This window comes from Furipterus horrens, unplaced genomic scaffold, assembly GCF_987537825.1.
Source record: "Furipterus horrens unplaced genomic scaffold, mFurHor1.1.pri manual_scaffold_1, whole genome shotgun sequence".
NCBI classification, from domain to species: Eukaryota; Metazoa; Chordata; class Mammalia; order Chiroptera; family Furipteridae; genus Furipterus; species Furipterus horrens.
This window is the reverse complement of record NW_028327171.1, coordinates 23749720-23763468: the sequence shown is the minus strand read 5'-3', so window position 1 is coordinate 23763468 and position 13749 is coordinate 23749720. Positions and strand designations below refer to the sequence as shown.

Below are 13749 nucleotides of genomic sequence, written 5' to 3'. Positions count from 1 at the left end.
CCCAAAAAATGGTTTCCTAGGAAACTAAGATTGGAAACAGTTTTCTTTACTGTTAAAACTCCTCAGAATCCTACTATGCTAATGTGTAGAGTCAATCACAGAGAGATGAATGTGGAGTATTTTCCAAACTTAAAATTTAATCATAGAATACTTTTTCAATGACATTTCTTAAGACATCCTTGAAATGTACTTTGAGGAACAATGTTCTATTTTTAGTATTGATTTCATAATTATTCCATATGAATACTTTTATTTAAAGTGGTGTTCATTTAAATAAGGTATCAGAAAGTATCAGCAAAAGGAAAGTTGAGCAATAGCAGGTACTCCCAACAAGAACGGAGATTCCTCTTTTTAGTGGGTCCTGCAGAGCTTTATCTGGCCACATGAGTCGTCCCCTTCAGAGGGACTCCTGCCAAGGATGGAGTCTGCTCCATCAGTCTTCCTTACACTACACACTGTTTCAGGGTTGTCTCAGGTTACAAACTTTCTTGATCATGAAATTGGTTTCCGGCTGCTGACCCCTTACTTCCGCCTCTGAGTTCATACTTGGCCCATTGCTTCAGACTTGGAAGACTCCTTGGCCAGAAGAATATGCTCCATCCTATTTCCAACTCAGATGAGGAGGGTGGGGAATGTTCATTACCCTCAAACCAATTTTCTACCCCAGATTTAGACAGGTTTTTGTTTTTTTGTTTGTTTTTTACTATGAAAGAACATTGACAATTCCACACCTAAAAATGCTATTCCTATCATTCTGGTGAAGTTGAACGTTAGTATTTTTCTTGTTTAAGATCAGTAATGCCAAACCAACAGATACATGAAGAGAGCTGCTAAACAATGTTTTCTCATAGCAACAACTCGGCACATTGTCAGATCCACAGTCTGATCTATCTCACCTTCAGGCATCTCTCAAGTAGCCCCCACCATGGCCTTCAAAAGCCATGGATAAAAATTAAAGCTAGGGAAGGTCTTCCTAATGCCATTCCTCCACCAGGGTCTGGAGGACAGAAACTACATTATTTCTTTTAGGTTTCTCCACTCTCCAAAATATAGAACCTGAAACCTCCCCTGACAGCAAAGGCATGACTAGGAATCCAGAGCCCCGGAACAACAGAGATTCTCCTATAGATCCTGACCTTACAAGGCTCCAGTTTCCCACAAAAGGCTCTAGTGAGAAACAGAAGCCAGCTAAGGAAGGGGTCTTGAGAGTTTTGGGATGGCTCTTTCACTGCAAACAGAAAGCTATCATTAGTAGGCCTGAGGCTCTTCAAACAAGCTGACTGTAAAACCAGGCGAAATCTTAGCCATAATTCTCTACACTCAGAGTCTCATCTGAGTCATTCATGTTATTCATTCATCAGAGAACTTTAGTTAATACCAAAAACTGGTTGCTTGGTCAATCAGCAATAAAGGTAAGTACTACAACTGCAGGCATGCACAAAATTTTAGGAGAGCACAGAGGAGGACTTAGTCAAGGAAGACGATGATAAAGGATGAGTTAGGGTCAGTGGGAAGCAGAAGAGTGCATAACAAGCAAGAAATTCCAAAAGGGCATTGGGCAAAGCACAGAAGCTTGAGAGAAGATGGCATTTTTCTGGTTCTTTTTTAAAAAGTATATTCTATTGATTATGTTGTTATAGGGGTCCCAATTTTTCCCCCTTTGCTCCTGCCACCCCATTCCCTCCAGCCACCCCCTCCCTTAGTTCACATCCATGGGTCGTGCATATAAGTTCTTTGGCTTCTCCATTTCCTATATTATTATTATCTTCCCCCTGTCTATTTTGTACCTACCAATTATGCTTCTTAATCCCTGCACCATTTCACCATTCTCCCCCTTCCCCCTCCCAACTGATAACCCTCCAAGTGATCCCCATACCTATGATTCTGTTTCTGTTCTGGTTGTTTGCTTAGTTTGTTTTAGATTCAGTTGTTGATAGTTGTGAATTTGCTGCCTTTTTAATGTTCATGGTTTTGATCTTCTTTTCCTTAAATAAGTCCCTTTAACATTTCCTGTAATAATGGGTTGTTGATGATGAACTCCTTTAGTTTTACCTTGTCTGGGAAGCACTTTTATCTGCTCCTCCATTCTAAATGATAGCTTTGCTGGATAGAGTAATCAAGGTTATAGGTCCTTGCTTTTTATCACTTTGAATACTTTTTGCCAGTCCCTTCTTGCCTGCAAAATTTGAGAAGTCTGATAGTCTTATGGGAACTCCTTTGTAGGTAACTCTCTGCTTTCTTCTTGCTGCTTTTAAGATTCTTTTTTTATCTTTAACCTTTGTCATTTTAATTAAGATGTGTGTTGGTGTGTTCCTCTTTGGGTCCAACTTGTTTGGGACTCTGTGCTTCCTAAACTTGTATGTCTATTTCCCTTGCCAAATTAGGGAAGTTTCATTATTTCTTCGTATAAGTTTTCAATTTCTTGCTCTTCCTCTTCTCCTTCTAGCACCCCTATGATTTGGATATTGGCACATCTGGAGATGTCCCTGAGGTTCCTAAGCCTATCCTCATTTTTCTGAATTCTTGTTTCTTCTTTTTGTTCCAGTTAAGTGTTTCTCTCTTATGTTCCAAATTGTTGGTTTGAATCCTAGCTTCCTTTCCTTCTCTGTTGGTTTCCTGTAGGTTATTCTTTATTTCACTTAGTATAACCTTCATTTCTTCCTTTATTTTTTTGCCATGCTCAAGTTTCCTAGGCATCCTGATAACTAGTGTTTTGAACTCTGCTTCTAATAGGTTGGCTAGCTTTGCTTGTCTCTTAATAACCTTTAAGACTTTCCGTCCTTTATCCAGATTAAAAAGGTTCATGAACCTTCAATTTTTCTACTTTTAGAAACTAAATAGTGTTGAGCCTCTCCTGTAGTATTAATAATGTATTAAGTATGGAATTGTGTAAGCCCCAAAGGTAAATGTATATACTTTTTGCTTACCCAAACTTATACTTATACTTTTTGGGTTGTATTTCCCAAAATAAAACTTTTCCTGTAGTGAATAGTGTAAACTAACATAAAGATGATTATCTAGCATCACATAAATACTTCAGTGTTATATTAAAAAGAAACATGGCTTTTAGAAAATAAATGCCCATATCTAAGGTTGCTGCCCCTTTTCTCATCCACCCTTCTGTCAAAGTAATATTGCTACTACCAGACTTTGGAGATCATGCTGATCTCAATAAACAGCACAGAGAGGCCTCAGAGTTGCCTGGGAAATAGAATGCTACATTACAATCTAATTGACTTCAAATTTCTTACACAGCTAAAGGTTGAACTAAAGTTTGCTTGCATTATTTATGATGGAAATATTAATATAATACATGTTTACAAATGTCAGAAGAAGTATTTGAGTATGAATTATTTGTATTTAATAATAATTTAAAATTATAATATTAGCTTTAGGGGTTTATTAAAGCAAATTCATTAAGTATTAAATCACATACTGCTTTGTTGTCCTGGTTTATAAATGAATTAAAACTGAGCATTTATAAAACATTCTATCATTTAGATATTTGCTAATTAAGATTGCTTTTGGCAAACAATACTGGATTGTTAGGTCATACTGTATATATTGGATCAATTATGTCATTACTTCTCAGATTTTCTCTTCATTTTGGCATTTAAATAAATGAATTAGGTCACTGTGCTATGTTATATGTTGGCATTTTATTTATATTACAACGCCAATATTTCAAGATCATATTGGGTTGGCCAAAAAGTCCATTTAGCTTTTCCAGTAAAATAAAAGACTCATTTTTCATTTTCACCAACAACTTTATTGATTCAGAAATTTTGAGTATGTTGGCAATCTCCCGTGTGGTATAACATTGATTATTCTCAATTAATATATTAATGTTCTGATTTGATCTCTATCAACTTCAACTGGTCTACCCAACTGTGGAGCATCGTCCAGCCAGAAATCTCGAGCACAAAAGTTTGCAAACCACTTTTGACATATTCAATCAGTCAAAGCACCTTCTCTGTACACTGCACAAATCTTTTCTGTGTGTTTCAGTTGTGTTTTTACTGTTTTTGAAATAATTAAATATAATATGCTGAGAATGTTGTGTATTTTGTTCCATCTTCAATATTAAAATGGCTGTGCAAAAATTCACCAAGTTTGATAAGTATTTTTAATTGCATGCTGATATGACAGCTGTCACAATACAATCTAACAAAATTGTTTCAAATGAAGTTCAAGACAACTGAGTGCTATTAGAGCCATCATACAGAAAAAAATATATAAAATCTTGGCCAATCCATTATTTTCTTACACTTAAAAAAATAATTATAACAATGATAACAACAACAAAAATAATAATGAGCTCTGCTGGTTATTTACTGACTGCCAGACATGGCTTAATAATTTACATGAGCTGTCATATTTAAACATCACAATATTCCTATGATGTAGATCAGTTGTCAGCTCCATTTGACAGACAATGGAATAGAGAGAGAAGCAGAGAGCTAAGCAAGGTGAATTAGGCTATTCAAACCAGCAAGTGACAGAGCTGAGATTTGAACCCAGGCAGACTAATATCCTGCTACTAATGTGTAGTTGACTGTACTTTGCTCTGATTTTGTACTTCTTATTTTTTCTTTGCACATAATTTTAGAAGATGGATTTTTATTTGCATTTTGTACTTTGAATTCTGCTTTGATTAAGTTGAAATTTAACAGGGTTTGACAGGAATTGAAGAGTGTGGAATGGCATTACCAAGAAAAAGAATTGAGCAGCAGTTAAAAACCACAAATGTTATGCACTGAAGAAACTGGTAAGCAGAAGATTAACTTTACATATATTACCAGATATGTTTTTTTTAATCCTCTCGTAAAACTCAGAGGTTCACGGAGGGAAAGAGTTCAGTGGTAATTTTCATGAACCTTTGTTTTCATGAGCTTAAAATATTTTCAGAATCAACCCCAGTTAGTCTCTGTCTTTCAGTGTTGTAAGAATTTGGCATTTTGCTCCTTTCCTCCTGAGACAGAAATCCAAATGCTTGCCAGAGCACTTAATATTCTAGCTTCCACAGCAAATTGCTTTCATCTCCTTCTAACTGCCTCCAAACTGACTGCAGATTTGGGCAAAAGAGAGAAAGGCACCGAAGGAAAGAAGCACAGAGGTGAATGCTGTTGCTTTATTTTCCCCACTGAGACAAACAAAACGTGCTTATAATTACATGACACATAATTTTTTAGTGTAATTCTTGCTATTAACCCTGGAAAACTCTCCAGTTCTCTTCTCTCCCACAGTAGCATAAAATACCAGGCTGATATTACAGTGTAAATGAGATACTAAATGACTGGCTTTGTTTAACACATAGACAATTTTGAGTTTTATTTCAATAACCAACATTTTTTTCTTTAAAAGAAGATAGGAAATGGAGAAAATTATAACCTAATCTTCATGATATAAAGATAGGAGTGAATAAAATATCTGGCCAAAGAAAACAACATTAACAAAGAAGTGTATAATTTTGCATTTATAAGAAAATAAACTTTCCTTTTCAGAAGATGGATTATGATAACATTAATCTTTCAAAGGCATGAATGTAATAGGTTGTGTTTTTCACTCCTATTTTAATTAGTTTTCATTACATGAAAAAAAAAAAAGTTTAAACAGAAGGAAAGACAGGCTTGTGTTTTGAATGAGATGCTGATGAGAAAGACCTAAGAGCATTGGAAGAACAGTGGTGACAAATATTCCTGCTTTTAATAGATACAACTTAAAAAAATAAGGACAGGCTGAAAGAAAGGGGTAGAAGAGAAATAAATAAATTTTAAGCAAAAGAAAAGGAGCAGTGAACATAGCATGTTTAATTAGATATCTCCTCAGATTAGCAGCCTCCCAAATATGCTGGACACTCTTAGAAAGCATTTCAATCTTATTATTTTTGTTTCTCTTTATGTGCCTCTCCAAAATCTTCTGGCTTAATATCAGAGAACGCCATTAGCTTAATTTTACAAAATTATTTATTTTGCAAAAACAAAATTATTAACAAAGGGATAAGGAAAACTTAAGTCACCAATCTATGTTTAGCTCAGTGAGAGAGTATTGTGGATTTGGCACTAGTTCTTTGACTTGGCAATGTTCTGCTTCCAGTCTAAGCTTGAATCTGAAATATTCTGCTGTTAAAATTTGTCATAAATACTACCATCTCTCTCAACTGTACATTTGCATTTTAACAGAAGTGTTGACCAACTGCTTTGTTTTACTTTTTTTCCCCTTCCTTATCCCAATTCTCCTTCCCCTCCTAACCCTCCTAACTTCTTCGATCATCTCTTAGGCTATCACATTCAACTGGATAGTGCCATGAACTGAGACCACATGCTAGACAGTTACATGTTGAAAAACACAGACATTCTTTCCTTTGCCTAATTATATCATTATGTTCACTGTTATCATTATTTTATTTGTATATTTAATGATAGAATATGGACTAAACAACTTTCCTGAGTTTGTCAAAATAACAGAATGATATAGTAAATATATATAGATGAATATTCAAATATCTTTCTCAAGATATACAAAGTTAGAAAATGATATCACCCATGAATAAATGAATGAATGAATGAGTTAACTTAAATATTTATCTACAGAATTTTTTCAAATGACAGTGGGAAGAGCAGAAGAAATGCTCTGATCACAACACCTTAATACAATAATTACGTCCCCTCTTCCCGTGCCTAGGGCAGCCATGGCATCTGAAGCAGGTAGTGGCTCCAAAGTACCGGACGCTGGAGAAACTAACCGGTGTGTTTGTCCTCAGCCATCTACCTACCAGTCCCACAAGCTAACAGAGTGTCTCCTTCGCATCATTTTCTTAAGAAACAGACTTAAGTATGCCCTAATAGAAAATGAAGTAAAAAGATCTGCATGCAGCAGTTTATTAAGATTGATGGCAAGGTCCAAACCGATAAAATTTACCCTGCTGGTTTTATGGATGTCATCAACATTGACAAGACCAGAGAGAATTTCTGTCTGATCTATGACACCAATGGTCACTTTGCTATTCATCTTATTACACCCGAGGAGGCCAAGCACAAGTTGTGCAAAGTGAGGAAAATCTGCGGGCACAAAAGGAATCCCTCATCTGCTAACCCATGATGCTCACACCGTCTGCTACCCTGATCCCCTCAAAAAGGTGAACGACAAAATTCAGACTGATTTGGAGACTGGAAAAATTACTGATTTGACACTGGTAACCTGTGTATGGCGACCAGAGGTGCTAACCTGGGAAGAACTGGCATGATAACCAACAGAGACACCCTGGCTGTCCAACATTTTTGTTATTGGCAAAAGCAACAAATCATAGATTTCCCTTCTTCGTGAAAAGGGATCTGTCTCACCATTGCTGAAGAAAGAGAAGAGACTGGCAGCCAAACAAAGCAGTTGGTGAAATGATAGGAAGAGTCTTTGTATTTAATTAAAGATAATATAGCATGATTAATTGCTTTTTTGGTATAGGGGTGGGGGGAGTTTGTTTTAATTTACAGTGTCATGCTATTCTATTTTATAACAGGTAAAGCCAATTGAATTTTTCAGATAATAATAATAATAGTAATAATAAAATATGTCCTGGTTTTTTTAAAATTTCTTATAGATAAAAATGACTCTAAATTAGATCAACAATAGGATTAAAGCTCATATGATTACATGAGTTAGTTTGATTGTTTTCCTCTGGGCTATTATCTGGGGATGCTCATCAATACACCAGTAAAGCAGAATGTATAAATCCTTCAAATAGTTTTCGAAAGAGAATTCAGAATTCAAAGCTACCATTCTGATTGCAACACAAAATATCTAAAAAACAATTCATAATATTTATGAATAGCTGTTACTAAATATGACTCTTGTTCCCTGTTTTTTAAAAAAAAAAATCAGTCTATTATTCATTAATATAAAATTTGTGAACAAATTTTCTCTATGAAAATACATGTGATTTTCTTCCACCTTTATCTCTTGTATAGAATGAGTCTTTTGTACACAAAGGGTCCTGAAGGGAAAAGAAACTTAAAAAAATGTTTGTTAAACTCATCTACAAAATTATTGACACAACAAAAATGTATAATTATTACAAAGTAAATTTTTTTCCTTCTCCTCTGAGCTTTGATTATCTAAAAACTAATACCACGTTTAAAATGCATCTCCCTCCTTCCCAACCTCATTACCACAGTGCCCCTGCAACTAGGGCAAGGAAAAGGTTATAGACTATTTTCCATTTTTCCTCTCTCTCTGTTTCTTTGCTTCTCTCAGGCACAGCATCCTCAGGCATACTGCCTGCTGGCTGGCAGCAGGTAAGACACATCCCTCTTCTTCTGAGAGCACATGATTACACAGCCCAGGAATAATCATACACAGTGACAAAATTCAATATAAAAACTCATGTCCATTAATGGAAAAATGGAATATAAATTCTAGGAAATTGTTATGATTCAATATTTTAAATTATATTCGAATGATACACTTTCCATTGTGTCTTTGACATCCATCTGAAACCATGTAGAAGCAAAGCCAAAATATCTTTCACAGCTCTCTAAGCATTTATCTGCATACAAATATTAGAGGATTCAGCACGAGTGAGGTTGCCTGCTGAGAACAGAAACTAAAATGCCAGGAGGCATATTAAAAACCAGTGTAAATGATGCAATTCATGGCAGACAGCCATCTCTAGGCCTATATGCATTTATTGTTAATAGAAAACAGAGGTGGCAGCAAGAGATATACCATTCCATTTCTCCATTCTTGACATAGATTATCATTTATAATACAGAACAATACATAAGTTTGAGTACCTTCCAGGAGGTATATAAACATTCCTATGTTATGTATAGTGGTAAAGTCAAAATGAAATGTCCTATGAAAACCTTGGCTTCAAAATTCATTTCATATATTTCAAACACTCAGTATATTGGCAAACACCTACCATGTACCCATCACTGTGTGGGGTCCTATGGGTAATACAGGGAAAATAAAGACAGTTATTGTTCTCAAGAATTTTGACATATTAAAATGCCAAGACTTAAGAACAAACACCAACAAAAACACAAAATAAGATGGGTAGTTTAGTTTGGCTACAGGAAAGAAAACATACAAACAAAATGAATTGAGAATAGCTTCAGAGAATTTCATACTAAGTCAAATCTATATCAAAATTATTTGGGGTGGTGAACACACAGTACAATATATAGATGATATATTACAGAATTGTACACCTAAAACCTACATAATTTTATTAACCAATGTCACCACAATAAATTCAATAAAAAAGTAAACAAATAAATAAATACAAATAAAGTCAAAGAAAAATGTTGCTGGGAGGAATAAATAATAAAAAAGGAAGCTCACAGGCCTATAGCGACAGGAAAGAAGTTAAATATGACCAACCAATTTTTAAACCATTAAAGATTTTTTAAATGTATTACTAAAAAGAAAGACGACAATAACTTGAAGAAAAACTTGAAATGTAATGTATCTGTCTATGCTGACATTGTATAGAGGAGAGAATACTCTCAGGAGAGAACAAAAGGTTTTACAGGGAAAGGGGACACTACAAACGCACAGCAGCAGACCCAGGGGGAAAACCAGGACAGCCTACACAGGAGGTGACCAGAAGGAGAAAGGAGCACAAGGGTCGTCCAAACAATATTTCAGAGGATACAGGTTATTGAAAACCAGTATGGGCCTTTATAATCTGGTTATCTGCTCATGGAGGCAGTGATTTCTAAACCACAAATTGCTGAAAAATGAGACACTCCCACCCAAAACAATGCAATAAAAGGGAAAAGACTCAGTTTAAAAAATTATACTTTTTTTTTACATAGGTGCTATTTTCTTAAAATTAGTCATAAGTCCTAAGACAGTTCTAGTTTACTTTTATTGTTCAAAACTAATTATTGGAGGTAGGAAAGCATGAATCTTAGTTTAGAAATTGGTGAAGGCTCACTGTGGACAACCTTGAGAGTGAAAAACTTTAAGGGTAACCCAGTCATATCATGGCCTCAACAATATTGGGAGATTTGCTTCTAGGAACTTGACGAAGTTCCCACAGTAAACATGAAAGAAAAATTTCCTTGTGATTACACTAAGGGAGCGGGGAAAGGAATAGACTAGAGTCTTCTGTTTTTTTTAAGTCTTCTGGGTACCAGATTTAATGGTGCCTTAGGTGGATGTACAGAAACATTTTTGCTTTAAAATGAGTCAACAGAAGTAACTAACATTCCAATTTATATCTAATCAGAGAAAGCTTTCACATAAAGTCACTCTTAACTGCAAGTGAAGCTGATAAAGTGTCCGGCCCTTTCAGCATCTACAGGGAAAGATTAGCTCTACTGTTTAAAAGAATTTGAGTAGAGCACTTCTCTAGCATAGGAAGCCACCATATATTTTTCACATCTACTCATAAGTTAATCAATTTCAACAAATACTTTGGAGCAGAATATTTTGTGCCAGAAACTTTGTTATATGCAGGGGACAGATAAAGCAAGGAATCTGACTAGTTTTCATAGCACTTACATTATAGCCAAAAATGCAAACATTAAACAAATAATTCTAAGTATGGAGAGCACTAAAAAATGGAAAACAAAGAATGTCATGTGGAGCCCGTTCAAGGGTCAGGACATACCTTCCAGAGGCCCTGACATTTAAGCTAAGACCCGGAAAGGAAGGTAGAGAAAAGCTGGTGAAAGTGGGACAGTAGAAGGTCCAGTAAATCCAAAGGGTCAGGGTTAAGAGTATACAGTGCCTTTTAGGAAATAATAAAAGCCTAAGATGACTAGAAGAAAGAGAGTGAGGATAATCAAGGGCCAGATATCATATAGAATCTTTAATCATAAAGAGGATTTTGGACTATTGTAAGGGCAATGCAAACCTGTGGCAGGTAAAGTGGTGGAATGTAATGATCAGCTATGTATTTGACACAATCACCTGGGTTGTATAGTAAAGAATGTATTAGAAATGGACAACAGGTCATGTAGGGTAGATGTCCAAACAGAGAATGAACCAGGATGATGTCTGTATGGATTGAGAAACATTATGGACAGATTCAAAAGATATTCAGGAGGAAGGTGATAAAATAGGAAAAATCAAGCATGATGCCCAGAATTGAAGATGGCATCATAATTAGTTTATTTCATAAATAATTCATATATTTTACTAAATATACACATATAATAACCTCACAACAATCCTATTTAATACTCAGAATAACCAACTGACATAGGTAGTTTATTATTCCCATTTTATAGTCCAGGAAACTGAGACAAAGAATATTTAGAAATTTTCCCAAGTCCACACCGCTTGTGGAGCCAGGATTCAAATTCAGGCAGTCTGATCACAGAATCCAACTTTCAACACTACCTTAATGCTGTGTAGTGATGATGGGGATAGCATTTCCTGAAAGTAAGAACATAAGAGTAGCAGGTGTGGAAGGAGGATGACCAGTTTGCCTTGGGGCATTATTGAAGCCTGAGATGCGGCAGGATGGAGATACTGAATGGATTAGTCTGTAGGTCAGAGGATAAATTAGAAGGGAAAGTGGAAACTCGTGAGCCTACAACACAAAATGGGTAACTGAAACCTTGGGATTGGGTAAGATCAACTGGAAACTGAAGAATGTAGAATGAAAATGAAAAGAGGCTATGAACAGTGCCCTGAGAAGCTCCAGCATTTACAGAGCAGGAAGAAATGGGGAGTCCAGGAAGGGATAATGAGAAGGAATAGGTGTCATGAGGGCCTACATAAAACCAGAAGAATATGATATCATAGAAGCAAAAGATGAGTGTTTTGGATAGAAAGAGTAAAATACTGTGTCAATACTGGTAAGAAGTCAAGAAAAATAAAGAACAAGCATATTTCTTAGATTTAGTAACATGGAAGTAACTGGTAACATGCATTAGTACATTTTCTTTGAAATGATGCTGAGGGTGCCAGATTACAATAAACCAGGATGTCTGTGGAATTGAGAAAATGAAGATAGTAAGTCCAGAGTAAGTAAAGGTTTCATTTGTTTGTTTGGAGAGTCTTGAGGAAATGCTGTTGCAAAGGAAGGAGTATATAAAGAAAGAGAAGGTAGAAATACTATAGAAAGAGAAATGATAGCATCAGGTCCCTGGAAGCTAGAGTACCAGTACAAAGAGTGTAGGTAGTTTTTATCCATATTAGCAGTTTCCCAGGCTGATATGATGGGAGGATAATGGGACAAGGGACTTTAAGATGCTTTCAAGAGAATGGTTGACATAACAGACCATGGGAACTATGTTGGACTTAAAAGAAAATGGTACAGAAAGAGAGAGAAGATAGAGGCATCAATAGATTTCAGGTCTCAATGAAACTATTCAAGTTGGAAGGTGAGGAGTGTATGAACAAAGAATGAATGTCCAAATTAATAATTTCAGTTATGGAGTCATCTGACTAATGGAAAAAATTTTCCATTCTCACCACTTCTTTAGTTTACTTTAAAATCCGGCCAGTAATACATGAAGATTTCTTGTTGAGTTCTTCGCATTGTTTCCAGAGACAGCTTCCCTAACAGTTCTGTGAACTCAGCCAGCCTGTCTCTTGTTAATACTGGGTGGCTTTTTATACAATTGGGTTTCTTCAGTCCAACAAGACAAGGGTCAAAATCTGGTGTGCCCTGTCCCTTCAAAACAGGTCTCCAATGACAGTGACTTCATACCATCACTTGCCATAGCCACATTGTTTGGTTTCTTCAACTAATCCAAATAGTGACATTACAGAAAAGACAAAAATAAAAAATTTAAGGCCTTGGCCAGGTAGCTCAGGTGACTAGAGTGTCATCCTGATACACCAAGGTTGCAAGTTCAATCTGCAGTCAGGGCACATATAAGAATCAACCAATGAATGAATAAATAAGTGGAACAACAAATTTCTCTCTGTCTTAAATCAATAAGAAAAAGGAATTTAATGAGCTGTGTGAGCATTGTTGTTTAATCCTTTTGTTTGTTTAGTCATCTATGAAATAGATATAACAGGAGTTGCTGATCATACCTCACTCAATGAGTTAATTCATTTCCCCCCAATTTGAAACTGTTCCCATTTAGAAATATACAAATAAAATATAAAGAATTTGAGAAGAAACCAAATTGCACACTTTTTTTTTGAAAATGCTATAATTCAAACCTGCAACAAATTAAAATCATGCTATTCCTAAGCTAAAATAACATGATCTGACTTGTTTTTTCAGGCCTGGTGGTAAATGAAGCAGTAAGGAGGCGGGTGGACAGAAGAAGATGGAGAGAAAGCTAATAGAGAGGCAAGCCGGAACTGTGTTCTTTAAAACGGTTTTGCTGCTTCTTCAATGAACAGCAGCATGGAGCCCAGCATTAGAGGGGCAGCCGTCTACTGCCTATTAAAATTTGCTTCAGATACACAGATAGTATATGTTCTCACTAATGCCTAACTGCCCTCCAAATCATCTCTTGTAGATTTCTTCTAGAGCTAAGTCAGCCTTGCTTAAATAAATATACAAACAAATTAAATCAATAAAACCCCCCTTTCCAACTCCTACAAACCCTCCTGTCCTACTCCTACAAAAAGGCTATGAGTATAGAAATGCCTGAAACTCAGGTAAAAGGAACTGCAGGAAAGCTACACTTAACTGTTGACCCTGAGGGTTGACATATTTAGTTTCTTGGTTTATTTGTTCAACACCTCCTTCCCTTTTTTCCTCTATGTTATTAATTTTATTATGTTCTTTTAAAACATCTCATGTCCTTTTTGGAAAGAAGGGAGAAT

General features: G+C 35.7%; 1 protein-coding gene and 1 pseudogene across 1 annotated transcript in view; one reads left to right on the top strand and one right to left on the bottom strand.

Annotated features, from left to right (window-relative positions):
* Positions 1 to 13749, bottom strand: part of LEKR1 (leucine, glutamate and lysine rich 1) — a 141508-nt gene that overhangs the window by 104093 nt on the left and 23666 nt on the right. The window lies entirely within an intron of this gene.
* On the top strand, positions 1083 to 7398 carry LOC150020771 (small ribosomal subunit protein eS4, X isoform-like; annotated as a pseudogene).